This window comes from Bubalus bubalis, chromosome 3 (assembly GCF_019923935.1).
Source record: "Bubalus bubalis isolate 160015118507 breed Murrah chromosome 3, NDDB_SH_1, whole genome shotgun sequence".
NCBI lineage: Eukaryota > Metazoa > Chordata > Mammalia > Artiodactyla > Bovidae > Bubalus > Bubalus bubalis.
The window spans coordinates 76,226,696-76,242,997 of record NC_059159.1 but is presented as its reverse complement, the minus strand read 5'-3'; positions in this window follow the sequence as shown (position 1 = coordinate 76,242,997).

The window sequence follows — 16,302 nt, the reverse complement described above, 5'->3', positions numbered from 1 at the left end:
AAATTACGTTTATAAAAATAGTTCAGAAGTATGTATATTACTAAAAATTGGTACTTTAATAACACATATAATTTGTTTTTTATTTCACAATATCATCATATATGTTTTCTTTACTCCTTTATTATGACTTTTTATCCACATTACTAGATATAAGTATTACATAAATAGACTAGCTATTATAAATGTCACATTGAAGAGTTGTTTTGCTCATAAACAAATTTAGGTTATATGTATACAAAACTTTTATGTAAAAAATACATTTCTATGTGTTTTTATGTGCAAAAGCATTGCTAATACTTTCAATACATGCGTTTTTAAATCGAGAAAACATTTAAATTTTTCACTAATTGGTAAAATTATGTAATAATTTAGAGTACAGTATGTTATTATACGGAGAAGGCAATGGCACCCCACTCCAGTACTCTTGCCTGGAAAATCCCATGGATGGAGGAGCCTGGTGGTCTGCAGTCCATGGGGTCGCTGAGGGTCGGACGCGACTGAGCAACTTCATTTTCACTTTTTACTTTCATGCATTGGAGAAGGAAATGGCAACCCACTCCAGTGTTCTTGCCTGGAGAATCCCAGGGACGGGGGAGCCTGGTGAGCTGTCGTCTATGGGGTCGCACAGAGTCGGACATGACTGAAGTGACTTAGCAGCATGTTATTATATGTTCATTAATTCTTTCAACAAACTCTCATTGATTAAATACCTTAAACATAGTTTCCTTGTACTAGGAACTTTATATTTTTATTTACATTTTTTATAATACTGAGGTCACAGAACTGAAATTGCATAAATTTATCATTTTATAATTGACCCCTACAATGGGGTTTAGTGTCCCAAACTTATAGGTGATAATATCAAAGACCTTTTGACAAATGAATCTGTTTTCCCTGGGGACAAGACGTCTAATTGACTTTCATCTTCCCAGATAATAACATCATAACTGTTAGACAAGTGAGAGTTACTATGAATAAATGATTGAATGAATAAATGAATGAATTAATGAACAAATTTTCAGGATACTTGTATTAGAATTTCTAAGAAAGTAACTTTTTAAAGTTACAATGTTGGAAAACAAATGAAGGACTCTTTATTCAAAGATATATAGGAAACAACCTATTTTTTCTTTTTTAATTGAAAAAATATAAAGACAATTTTTATTTATTTTTTTTAATTTTATTTTATTTAACTTTACAATATTGTATTGGTTTTGCCATATATCAAAATGAACCTGTCACAGGTATACATGTGTTCCCCATCCTGAAACCTCTTCCTTCCTCCCTCTCTGTACCATCCCTCTGGGTCATCCCAGGGCACCAGCCCCAAGCATCCAGTATCGTGCATCGAACCTGGACTGGCGACTCATTTCATATATGATATTATACATATTTCAATGCCATTCTCCCAAATCATCCCACCCTCTCCCTCTCCCACAGAGTCCAAAAGACTGTTCTGTACATCAGTGTCTCTTTTGCTGTCTCATATACAGGGTTATTATTACCATCTTCCTAAATTCCATATATATGCGTTAGTATACTGTATTGGTGTTTTTCTTTCTGGCTTACTTCACTCTGTATAATAGGCTCCAGTTTCATCCACCTCATTAGAGCTGATTCAAATGTATTCTTTTTAATGGCTGAGTAACACTCCATTGTTTTTAAAGCAGGTTTAGATTCACTGCAAAACCGCAGCAAAGGCACAGATTTTCCATAAACCTCTTGACCCCGGGCATGCATACCCCTCTACTTTATGAAGGCTCCCCACTAGAACAATATAGCGTTACAACTGACAAATCTCCAGTTATGCATCACAAGCACCACAGTCCATAGTTCACATTACTCTTCACTCATGGTAATGTGCATTTTTTTGGCTTTGGACAAATTTATAATGACATGTGGGGCTTGCCTGGTGGCTCAGTGGTAAAGAATCTTCCTGCCAAGCAGAAAATGTGGGTGTGATCCCTGGGTTGGGAAGAATCCCTGGAGAAGGAAATGGCAACCCACTCTAATATTCTTGCCTGGAGAATTCCAGAGACAGAGATACCTAGCAAGCTACAGTCCATGGGGTCATAAGAGTCAGATACAACTTGGCAACTGAGCACACACACAGCATTTTCACTGCCCTAAAAATCATCTGTTCTGCTTATACATCCCACCATGCTCTCCTTCCATCTTATAGCAATCACTGGGACAGATTATTCTGATCATACAAGGAAGATAACCAAGGACAAGCTATTAAATTTACCTAAAAAAGTACTTACGATGATTCCAAATTCTCTGCCAAAGAGAAGAAAAAAAATTTCTAGGTCAGTTCTATAAACGTTACCCAAACATCATTTTTGAATATTTTGGGGACTGAATTCCTAATGTTTATATAACTTGTGTATTTTAACAGGAAATTGTGTATTCCAAATAGCCAATCACAGTGTAATACTTGATATTCTTCTACATGTGAAATTAAACTTAGTACAACTTTTTTTATATAAAAATAAAATCATATCACATCAAAAAATAAAATATATAGGAATAAAGCTAAACAAGGAGGTGAAAGACCTAAACACTGAGAACTATAACACACTGAAAAAGGAAACTGAAGATGATGCAAAGAAATGGAAAAAATATCTGATGCTCTTAGATTTGAAAAATTAATATTGTTAAAATGCCCATACTACCAAAATCTATCTAACGATTTAATGTGATCCCAATCAAATTAACCATGACATTTTCACAGGACTCAAACAACAATCCTTAAAGTTTATATGAAACTCCAAAAGACCCAGAATTTCCCAAGCTATCCTGAGGAAAAAGAGCAAAGCTGGAGGCATCTCCAGCCCAGATTTCAGACAACAACACAAAGCTACAATAATGAAACAACGTGGTACTGGCACAAAAATAGAGGTCAGTGAACAGAACACAGAGCCCAGAAATATACCCACACGCCTACTGTCATTAGTCATCAACAAAGCAGACAGGAAAACCAATGGAGAAAAGACAGTCTCTTCGGCAAGCAGTGTTGGGAAAGCTGGTCAGCTTCACATAAATCCCTCATACTATATACAAAAATAAACTCAAAATGATTTAAAGACTTAACTTCAGGCATGCATGCTAAGTCGCTTCCGTCATGTCTGACTCTTTGAACCCTATGGACTGTAGCTCGCTAGGCTCCTCTGTCCACGAGATTCCCCAGGCAAGAATACTAGAGTGGGTTACCGCGCCCTCCTCCAAGGGGATCTTCCTGACCCAGGGATCAAACCGACAACTCTTGATGTCTCCTGCATTGGCAGGCAGCTTCTTTACCACTGGAATCTCCTGGGAATACAAGAAATGAAATTATAAAACTCCTAGCGCACAGGCAAAACATTCTCTGACATAAATTGTAGCAATGCTTTCTTAGATAAGGCACAAGAAATAAAAGTACAAATAAACAGGTGGGGCCTAATCAAACTTAAAAACTTTTGCATAGCAAACAAAACCACAAACTAAACAAACAAACAAATCTAATGGACTTCCCTGGAAGTCTAGTGGTTAAGACTTTTCCTTCTCATGCAGGGAGGGTGGGCTTGAGAGCTGGTTAAGCAGCTAAGATCCCACATGCCTCGTGGCCAGAAAAAAATAAAAATAAATAATAATAATAATAATAAACAGAAACAACTTTGGAACAAATTCAAAAAATAAAGACTTTAAAAAATACATGATGGACTGGGAGAAGATATCAGTAAATAATATGACCAACAAGGGCTTAATTTCTAAAACACACAAATAGTTCATAGAACTCAGTACCAAAAAATGAATAAAAAATAAACAGTCCAATAAAAAATTAGGCAGGAGACCTAAAAAGGTATTTCTCCAAAGATGACATGCAAGTGGCCAAGAGGCACATGAAAAGATGCTCAACATCCCTAATTATTAGAGAAAGGCAAGTCTAAACTACAAAGAGATACCACTTCACACTGGTCAGAGTGGCCATCATCAAAAAGGCTATAAATTATAAATGCTGGCAAGGGTGTAGAGAAAAGGGAACCCTCCAACACTGTTGGTGGGAATGTAAATTGATACAGACACTGTAGAAAACATTATGGAAGTTCCTTAAAAATCTAAAAATAGATTTACCATATGAGCCAGCAATTCACCCTTGGGAGTATATTCTGAAAAGATGAAAGCTCTAATTTGAAAGTATAAATGCAACCCAATGGGCTTCCCTTGTGGCTCAGCTGGTAAAGAATCCGCCTGCAATGAGGGAAACCTGGGTTCGACCCCTGGGTTGGGAAGATCCCCTGGAGGAGGGCACAGCAACCCACTCCAGTATTCTGGCCTGGAAAATTCCATGGACTGTACATTCCATGGGGTGGCAAAGAGTTGGACACACTAAGTGACCTTCACTTCACTTCATGAACCCCAATGTTCACAGCAGCACTCTTTATAATAGCCAACACATGAAAGCAACCTAAGTGTCCATCAACAGATAATGGAGAAATAAGATACGGCATATGTATACAATCAAATATTACTTTACCATTAAAGATAATGAAATACTGCCATTTGCAGCAACATGGATGGACCTAGAGAATATCATACTATCTGAAGAAATTCAGAGCAAGATATTTATATGTGGAATCTAAAAAATAATGCAAATGAACTTATTTACAAAATATAAACAGGCCAACAGACATGGAAAACAAACTTTTGGTTATGAAAGGGGAAAGCTGGGGTAAGAGACGTTTTAAAAATATTAGTTTTTCAAATCCAGATACAAACTACTACATATAAAATAGATAAAACAACAAGGATTTACTGTATAACACAGGGAACTATATTCAATATATTTTAATAACTGAAAATAGTAAAGAATCTGAAATAAAAAATACGTGTAACTGAAGCACTTTGCCGTATACCTGAAACTAACAAAATATAAAAATAGAAATTTGTCACTTTAAGCTTCAGTTTCTTCATCTAGAAAGATTATTATTTTGGACAATCCTCTTTTTAAAGACTTTTTTGAGAAATAAATTGCCATAAAATTCAACTGCATGAGAAGCATACCCTTGGGTCTCTTACTAGGCACTCATTCAATTTGGGTTCTGGTTCTACCTTCACATTGATCACCCTCAGGATTCAAATTTCCAGTTGATTTTAGTTTAGCTTTAGTTTAAAAAATGTATTATTACAAAGGGCAACATAGTTTTATGTTACTTGTTTATGAACCTTAAGCCAACTGCAGGAGACACACAGAGAAAGCCACAGGAGGTATCTCTTTTTTATTTAAAATTTAGACTAAAATAAATGAAAAGATTTTAGAGGAATTATTTAAGACACAAATATCTGTATGGTTTTTGTTGGAGAAGGCATTACTAATTTGCTCTGGGAACAGCTGCACTTTATTGGACATGATATTTTTCCCTGTGCAGATTTCCTCTTGCTTAGCAAAGGTACACAAAGAGAATGCCAGTTTAGTGCTCTGGAAAAGGCTGTCAGTTCCTCCTGAGCTCAGCTCATGCATCTTAATGCAGCATCAGGTTTCTTGTAGATGACCACATTTCAGGCCCTTTGACAAAAGCCATATAAAAAAAAGATATGATGCTCAAGTAGAGGAGGTGGCTTGAATAATTTAACAGCTACATATAGACCTATGAAATATTAAAGGAACAACAGCGTTCAACGGGAATTTTATAGATTCTAGCTTGACATCTGTCTCTCCCTTACATAACTGGCTATTTGGCTACAGCAATAATTAATATGTTATGATAGAGAGATGGTAATTACAATGGAGTTAATAAGTACTTTAATTAAAGCTAAACCAGCTTACTGACACTCAGGTATCTTAAAAAGTTTTATAAAACTCAAATAATTTAAGCTTTCTTAAGAATACTGAGCTGATATTTAAAAAACAAAACAAAAAAAGGAATATTCTATCCCGGCTATTTTAAAATAAATTTGTTCTGAACAAGAACTGTTCAGCTAGCATTTGTATTTCTTTTATAAATATGATGGACTTTAAAAATCCCTTTGTAAAGTGAAAGGCAAGAAAGCAGGCACAGGATCTCTGAGGTTATTTTGTCACAATGTGAAGAATCAATGCTTATCAATTCATATGGCACCTCCAATTACTCTACCCCACTGTATAATCAGGAGCATCTCCATCAGAGACTGACGGTATTGCAGATATCCATATATGGCAGATGGTCTATGGAGGGACTTGCATTTTTCTTAATTGTGAATCTTTATCTTAGATATCTATAACATTCCTTAAAAGTTTCTTATTGTTTGTAAAATATATTTACCTTTAATTTTCTTCACCTCTTTTGGCATAATAAGGTGCTTACTTACAAAAACCTGTAATTAGACCAAAGTGTATTATATGCACTTTAAGTGAAGTAAATGTTTGAGATATCTCATTTAAAAGAAAGGGACCTAATTAAATTTAAAAGCTTTTGCACAACGAAGGAAACTATAAGCAAGGTGAAAAGACAGCCTTCAGAATGGGAGAAAAGAATAGCAAACGAAGCAACTGACAAAGAATCTCAAAAATATATAAGCAGCTCCTGGAGCTCAATTCCAAAAAAATAAATGGCCCAATCAAAAAATGGGAAAGAACTAAACAGACATTTTTCCAAAGATGACATACAGATTGGTAATAAACACATGAAAAGATGCTCAACATCACTCATTATCAGAGAAATGCAAATCAAAACCACTATGAGGTACCATCTCATGCCAGTCAGAATGGCTGCTATCCAAAGGTCTACAAGCAATAAATGCTGGAGAGGGTGCGGAGAAAAGGGAACCCTCCTACACTGTTGGTGGGAAGGCAAACTAGTACAGCCACTATGGAAAACAGTGTGGAGATTCCTTAAAAAACTGGAAATAGAACTGTCATATGACCCAGCAATCCCACTGCTGGACATACACACTGAGGAACCAGAACTGAAAGAGACACGTGCACCCCAATGTTCATCGCAGCGCTGTGTACAATAGCCAGGACATGGAAGCAACCTAGATGTCCATCGGCAGATGAATGGATAAGAAAGCTGTGTTACATATACACAATGCAATATTATATTAAAACATATATAGAGAGAATTTAGAAAGATGGTAACAATGACCCTATATGCAAGACAGCAAAAAAGACACAAATATAAAGAACAGACTTTTGGGCTCTGTGGGAGAAGGTGAGGGTGGGATGATTTGAGAGAAAACCATTGAAGCATGGATATTACCATATGTGAAATAGATCACCAGTCCAAGTTCGATGCATGAAACAGGGCACTCAAAGCCAGTGCACTGGGACAACCCTGAGGGATGCGATGGGGAGGGAGGTGGGAGGTGGGTTCAGGATGAGGGACACATGTACACCCATGGCTGATTCATGTCAGTGTATGGCAAAAACCGTTACAATATTGTGAAGTAGTTATCCTCCAATTAAAATAAATTAATTAAAAAAAAGAAAGTATCATGTTATTTTGCTATTGTTTCTAATAGGCCTCAGTTCTTCACTTCTTAATACAGTGCTCTGAGTTTTTGCTTTGAAGAGACACCTAAGCATGAAGGAAGTGGAGGCAAAGGGGCTGGTTTCCCAAAGAGATACTTTTCTGCAATAGCTCTGATAAAGTGACCTCATTGTTAGAGAGTTTAACTCAGTTTTAGCAGAGATGTTGTATTCCCACTGAATACTCATAATACGTTTTAGGTTCTTGCAGTGTTTATGGAAATCTGTAGTGTGACTAGGACTAAATATGAGTCATTCTGTAGAGGCAATGGGTCCACAAAACAATGACTGCTATTCTTGGGACATTAAGTCTCAGAATAGTCATAAAGTAAACCACTAACTAGTGAGGTAATTCTGAATCAAAACAGCCCCTTCACAATGTTTTATCATTTTTCAATTGCTTCCTCATATGCAATTTCAAGGGATATATATTTAGCATAATGCCATGGGGAAGACTCCGAAAGAGGGGGTGCATTCCCGACAGAAGCAGTTCAGCAAACTAGACCTCATCAGTTACTGTGAATTCAGAGGTTACAACATCCTAAAAGATGATGCTCTGAAAGTGCTATATTCAATATGCCAGCAAGTTTGGAAAACTCAGTGGTGGCCACAGGACAGGAAAAGGTCAGTTTTGATTCCAATCCCAAAGAAAGGCAATGCCAAAGAATGTTCAAACTACTGCACAATTGCATTCATCTCACACGCTAGTAAAGTAATGCTCAAAATTCTACAAGCCAGGCTTCAACGGTACGTGAACCAGGAACTTGCAGATGTTCAAGCTGGTTTCAGAAAAGGCAGAGGAACCAGAGAGCAAATTGCCAACATCCACTGAATCATAAAAAAGGCAAGTCCAGAAAAATTCCAGACATCTATTTCTGGTTCATTGACTACGTTAAACCCTTTGACTGTGTGGATAACATCAAACTGGAAAATTCTTAGAAACAGAAATAACAGATCACCTTACCTGCCTCCAGAGAAATCTGTATGCAGGTCAAGAAGCAACAGTTAGAACCTGACAGGGAACAAGAGACTGTTTGAAAATTTGGAAAGGAGTATATCAAGGCTGTATATTGTCACCCTGCTTATTTAACTTGTATGCTTATTTAACTTATTTAACTTGTATATCATGCAAAATTCCAGGCTGAATGAAGCACAAGCTAGAATCAAGATTGCTGGGAGAAATATCAATAACCTCAGATATGCAGATGACACCATCCTTATGACAGAGAGTGAAGAAAAACTAAAGATCCTCTTGATGAAAGTGAAAGAGGAGAGTCAAAAAGTTGGCCTAAAACTCAACATTTAAATGAGGTGGATGAAACTGGAGCCTATTATACAGACTGAAGTAAGCCAGAAAGAAAAACACCAATATAGTATACTAATGCATATATATGGAATTTAGAAAGATGGTAACAATAACCCTGTACACGAGACAGCAAAAGAGACACTGATGTATAGAACAGTCTTGTGGACTCTGTGGGAGACGGAGAGGGTGGGATGATTTGGGAGAATGGCATTGAAACATGAATAATATCATATATGAAACGAGTCGCCAGTCCATGTTCAATGAATGATACTGGATGCTTGGGGCTAGTGCACTGGGACAACTCAGAGGGATGGTATGGGGAGGGAGGAGGGAGGAGGGTTCAGGATGGGGAACACGTGTATACCTGTGGCAGATTCATGTTGATATATGGCAAAACCAATACAATACTGTAAAGTTAAAAAATTAAAAAAATTAAAAAAAAACAAACAAACTAAGATCATGGCATACGGTCCCGTCACTTCATGGTAAATAGATGGGTAAACAATGGAAACAGTGACAGACTTTAATTTCTTGTGCTCCAAAATCACTGTAGATGGTGACTGCAGTCATGAAATTAAAAGACATTTCCTCCTTGGAAGAAAGCTATAACAAACTAGACAGCATGTTAAAAAGCAGAGACATTACTTTGCTGACAAAGGTCCATATAGTCAAAGCTATGTTTTTTTCAGTATGGATGTGAGAGTTGGACCATAAACAAGGCTGAACAAAGAATTGATGCTTTTGAACTGGGGTGTTGGAAAAGACTCTTGAGAGTCCCTTGGACTATAAGGAGATCAAACCAGTCAATCCTAAAGGAAATCAGTCCCAAATATTCATTGGAAGGACTTATGATGAAGCTGAAGCTCCAATACTTTGGCTACCTGATGCAAAGAACTGACTCATTGGAAAAGCCCATGATGCTGGGAAAAATTGAAGGTGGGAGGAGAAGGGGACAACAGAGAATGAGATGGTTGGATGGCATCACTGACTTGATGGACATGAGTTTAAGCAAGCTCCCTGGGAGTTGGTGATGGACAGGGAAGCCTGGCATGCTGCAGTCTATGGGGTTGCAAAGAGTCAGACATGACTGAGCAACTGAACAGAACTGATAAAACATGGGACATGTCTTTGGGAGCAGAGCTGCAGAGTTGGAAGTGCTAATTACCTTTGGAATCATTAGTAATTCTGCTTTCTTTTAAACAATACCCAACTTTTCCAGCTTCACTACCATTAGTCTTACCTCTTTTGTCCTAAACTAGTTAAATGGGACAACTGCTGGATTCTACATATTCCCCGTTACTGGTATAGTAAGAAAATTGCCATAACTCATTCCTTGATCTTAGTGAAATAATCAATAATAGGACTATATCACTGATGTGCTTCAGTAGAGTATTTCCCCAGGTAAACAATACCAATCAGTCAAATCGGCATTTGAAGTGAAATTCAGGCCTACTTTATTCTCACTTTCATCCTTTGATGCACTAATTTTCTTGGTCTTAGATACCTCTCACATAGTTCCAGCATGTACTTCATTAAATCATGTTCTGATCTCATTATTTAATAGGATAAACAATTTATCCATTTGAAAATCTCACACATTACAGGGGTTACTTTGATTTTGTTATACAGTCAGGTTGCTTACATTCTTCTTTTATTTTGACACATTCTGTCCCTAGTCTATTCATTGGCAGGTGAATTCTTTACCACTAGCACCACATATCGTCAATTAGTTTAAAAAACAAATCATAAATTAAAAATACAGAACCACTAATTGGTCAGAGGTTATAAGCTAACATGCTAAGCACGTCACTTTACTCAAAATATTGCTTTAAAAGGAAGATTATAGAAAGATTATAGAAATTGTGATGCTTTTGGTGGGAGAGTAAAGATTTAGGAAAAGCAAGAACATAGTAGGGAACTGGAGAGGTTCTCAAGGATATGATTATTTTTTTATCAATTCTGACATTTTTACAGCATTCCACAGGCATTCCTTTTATACATTTCAAAACTCATGGTTATAGTCAATTGCTACTCTGGGTCAATTATCACCAGTTACATTTTCATCTATTTCTTTCACTGATCCCTGGAAAGTCTAGCTGTCAAACTGACCTGTTGTGACTGTTCATGGCCAGTGGGAACTGGCTAGTCAAAAGTATGAAACTTCTCCTCCATTTAAATACCATTTCAAATATGAGTTTTAACCTAAAAGACACATTTGTCTTAAAAAAAATATATATATATTCCTGCCCCTCATCTTCAAGTCAATAGTGATTTCCCTGTAACATAACCACATGCAATTCCACTACATAATTTTAATACATGCTCAGATTTCTTTATACTCTTTTTTTCCATTCCTTTCAAATCTAGTACTTGTTACAATCACCTATGCAGATGACATTTCAGAGCTTTGTGTCTAAACTGTAAGGTTAGAAATGCATGTTAAATTTTGCAAATGATTTATGGATTATAGGGTAGAATGATGTATATTATTATATGAGGGGTTCAGGAAGGGCCATTTATGCACAATTAAAGAAAAACAGGTATCAATGTTTTTTCTCAAACCTTGGCCTTTTTCCTTTTAACCTTCTGAAAGTCATTATGTCATATTTCAAAATTCTTATTTTGCTTGAGGGAAAAATTTAAGTCACATAACTAGGCCATAACATTCAAATGTTCAAGGTTTGATTTTTTTTCTGTGTGATTTATAATAGTGCATGCTTTCATAATGTGTAATTTATCAGGTATGATGCAAGATTTTATGCCAGTTGTACAATTTATTCCTTAAATCTTTAATGGAAGAAGAGAAATTGATTGTTGAGATTAGAACAAGTTGCCAATAATTTCTTCATGACATCTCTATAAAGCATCCATCACTCATTTCCATTTTTAAGCTGCCAACCTAACTACATTTTTTTACCCCCATGTAGAGATTAGCATAGAAACCCAAGGGTAACTTTTCCAGTTTATTCTGCTCTCAATATACTATTTTCATTATTACCACTGTTGTCATTCTCACCAGCATAATACCTATATAAATTAGAGTGCTTCACAGGTTGAAAAATATCATGTCAGTTTCTCTCTACATTTTTTTATGAGGCCCAGCTGGTGTGCAATATTGTATAAGATGCAAGCATACAATATAGTGAATCAATTTTTAAAGGTTATATTCCATAGACATGCTGTGCTATGCTTAGTCACTCAGTTGTGTCCAACTCTTTGTGACCCCATGGATGGCAGCCCACCAGGCTTCTCTGTCCATGGGGATTCTCCAGGCAAGAATACTGGAGAAGGTTGCCATGCCCTCCTCGAGGGGATCTTCCTGACCCAGGAATTGAATTGGGGTCTCCTGCATTGCAGGTGGATTCTTTACCAGCAGAGCTACCAGGGAAGTCCATGTTCCAGATGTAATTACTACAACATACTGGCAATATTCCTACATTGTACAATATACCCTTATAGCTTATTTTATAAATAAAAATTTGTACCTCTTAATCTAACTGTATCTTGCCCCTACTCCTTCCCCCTTCCTACTGGTAACCACTAGCTTGTTCTGTGAGTCTGTTTCCTTTTTGTTATACTCACTAGTTTATTTTTTATATTCTCCATACAAGTGATATCATACAATAATTGTTCTTCTCTGACATATTCCACATAGCATAACATCCTCCAAGTCCATGTTACTGCAAATAGCAAAATGTCATTATTTTTATGGCTGAGTAGTATTCCACTATAAATATATACCCCATCTTTGTCATCCATTCTTGTGTTGATGGACACTTAAGTTGCTTCCATATCTTAACAATTGAAATAATGCTTCAATGAACACTGGGATGCATGTATCTTTTCAAATTCATGTTTTTGCTTTTTTTGATATATACCCAGGAGTGGAATTGCTGGGTCAATTGTAGCTCTGTTTTTAGAGAAATCCTCATACTGTTTTCCATAATGGCTGCATCCATCTGCATTCTACCAACAGTGTAAAAGAGTACTCTTTTCCTCCATGCCTTTACTAACATTTTAAAAGCTAGCCCTTCTGACAGGTGTGAGGCCATAGCTCACCGTGGTTTTAACTTGCATTTCTCTAATGATTAATAAGGCTGAGCATCTTTTCATATGTCTGTTGGCCACCTGCATGTCTTCCTTCAGTTCAGTTCAGTTCAGTTGCTCAGTCATGTCCGACTCTTTGCAACCCCATGAATCGCAGCATGCCAGGCCTCCCTGTCCATCACCAACTCCTGGAGTTCACTCAGACTCACGTCCATCGAGACAGTGATGCCATCCAGCCATCTCATCCTCTGTCGTCCCCTTCTCCTCCTGCCCCCAATCCCTCCCAGCATCAGGGTCTTTTCCAATGAGTCAACTCTTCGCAGGAGGTGGCCAAAGTACTGGAGTTTCAGCTTCAGCATCATTCCTTCCAAAGAAATCCCAGGGCTGATCGCCTTCAGAATGGACTGGTTGGATCTCCTTGCAGTCCAAGGGACTCTCAAGAGTCTTCTCCAACACCACAGTTCAAAAGCATCACTTCTTCGGCACTCAGCTTTCTTCACAGTCCAACTCTCACATTCATACATGACCACTGGAAAAACCATAGCCTTGACTAGATGGACCTTTGTTGGCAAAGTAATGTCTCTGCTTTTCAGTATGCTATCTAGGTTGGTCATAACTTTGATTCCAAGGAGTAAGCAACTTTTAATTTCATGGCTGCAATCACCATCTGCAGTGATTTTGAAGCCCAAAAAAATAAAGGCTGACACTGTTTCCCCATCTATTTCCCATGAAGTGATGGGACCAGATGCCATGATCTTCGTTTTCTGAATGTTGAGTTTTAAGCCAACTTTTTCATTCTCCTCTTTCACCTTCATCAAGATGCTTTTTAGTTCCTCTTCACTTTCTGCCATAAGGGTGGTGTCATCTGCATCTATTCAAATCTATTCTTTAGCTCATTTTTAACTTGGGTTGTTCATTTTTCTGATGTTGAGTTGCATGAGCTATTTGCATATTTTAGATAGTAACCCCTTCTCGGTCATATAATTTCCAATATTTTCTCCCATTCAGTAGGTTTTCTTTTCATTTTGTCAATAGTTTCCTTTGCTGTGCGAAAGCTTTTAAGTTTTACTATATTAGGTACTATTTATTTATTTTGGCTTCTATTTGCTTTAGGAGATAGACACAAAAAAAAATATTGCTATAATTTATGTCAGGGAACATTCTGCCTCTGTTTTCCTCTGATTTTATTTTTCCCTCTGGCTGGAAGCCATCACATCCATTAAGAGGGCCTTCACTGAACATCTGATCAGGAAAAAATACTATCTTTGAGCTCCTATGGTTAGTCATTCTCATGTGAACTTTGCTATATAATGAGCAATGTTTTAGTTGTGGCTAAAGTTATGACATGCTCTTTACGTGATTACATGAATGATGAAATGATGATACTAATGTAGAGGGCAAAGACCACGAGTAATAACTCAGTTATCAAAGATTCCTTGAAGCACTGTAAGTATTTGCCAATATCAATTACTATATATACATAAATAAGTAGCTCAGCAACTTTCTTTCAACATATCTATCGAAGGGTAAATCACATGCAATGCAACTAACTTTTTTAAAGTATAAGACTCAATGGTTTCTCGTATGTTTTCCATTCTAGGACCAAAAGGAACAAAATTCAGCCAATGCCCTGAACAATCAAAGAAATGGAAACTGTCTTAGAGTAGTCATAATGAAACACAGCCTGCTAACATGGTGATTTTAGACAGTGAGGACCACTGAAAAATGGAGGCATAAGATAATATATTGGTATGGTTTAAGACAAAAATCTGGCCAGTAAGTTTCCACCAAATTTTTTTCTGATGGTTCCATAAGGGTTCCCTCAGGTATAACAAGTTGCATAACAGACCCCAATTATTTGATCAACAAACATATAATTCTAACCAAGATATTTAAAATGAAGTCAAGGGTCTAAAATAATTCAAGTGTTCAGAGATTGGGACTGTATCATTTTATGTTATTGTTGTTCAGTCACTAAGCTGTGTCCAACTCTTTGTGACCCCATGGCCTGAAGTATGCAAGGCTCCTCTGTCCTTCACTATCTCCTAAAGTTTGCTCAAATTCATGTCCATTGCATCAGAGATGCTATCTAACCATCGTATCCTCTGTTGCTTCCCCTTCTTTTGCCTTCAATCTTCCCCAGCATCAGGGTTTCTTCCCAGTGAGTCAGCTCTTCACATCAGGTGGTCAAAGTGTTGGAGCTTCAGCTTTAGCACCAGTACTTCTAAAGAATATTTAGGGTTTATTTCCATTTGATCTCCATGCAGTCCAAGAGACTCTCAATAGTCTTCTTCAGCACAATTCAAAAGCATCAGTTCTTCAGCACTCAGCCTTCTTTATGGATCAACTCTCACGTCTGTACATGACTACTGGAAAAGTCATAGCTTTGACTATATATCCCTTTGTCTGCAAAGTGATAAACCTCAATATTAAAGGCAGCTAGACCGTGGAAATTAAACATGAATAAAGGGAAGTTTACTTCTTTTTACTCTGGATTAGTAAAATATCTGACTGTGATTTTGGAAACACAATGTCCTGTGTGATATTCGAGTCCACTCTGATATGAATTAGCCACATGTGGTTAACAGAGAACCATTTTGGTGCCTGATAACATTGCCCTGAGAAAGTGGCAGTACTGCTCTATTTAGTTGTTAATCTATTTCAGTCCATCAATTTGAATATTCATTAAAACATGTCAGCAAGATAAAATGCAAATAAATAAGAAGAAAATTTGCAGGGGTGTTGATAAATGTGTGACACTGATAAAATAACAACATAAAATGTATTAAATCAAGCTTAGATCCAATTAAAATCTTTCTAAGATTTTCAATGTTATTTCTCAAGGTATTTCTGTGTTTAGGAGGATGCAAGCCCATTTGTTTAGCTCTCCATTTTCTCCTTAGAGTCTACCTTCATATCTACAATACATAATGCCTTTAGGAAGAATTTTTTTTATCATTACCGGCTATTATTATGCAGAAAACTCTCAGGTTTATGTCTCTCAATTTGATAATTTAGCTTTGGCTGCAGATGATCTGATTCAGAGTCCATCTACAGTGAATAATTGAATGTCAGAAATGTTTTAAATTAAGTTCCAACAAAGATGAAATGCTTTGTGGAGGAATCTTAATGTTTGTTAAGTTCCTGTCCTCCTTTTCATGGCCTCTTAATGGCTGCAATCTTGTATCCACTTTTCCAAAGAAAAGTCAGCACACTATTTAAGAGTCTGTGGTGAGAGCCTTCAGTCATATTAAATTTCTGCCTCTGTGTTCTTTCACCATCTTAAGTACACTGTAAGCATAAAATAAAAAGTATAGCAATGGAAGAGGGTTTTTGACTGGGTGGCATAATTAATGTCATTACATATTTCATTTCCTGTTAATGGATGTAGATATAAGAAATAGGTCTGGTTAATATTCTCTCATGGATAAATATAAAGAAGATTTTGGTGGAATTCAGGAGC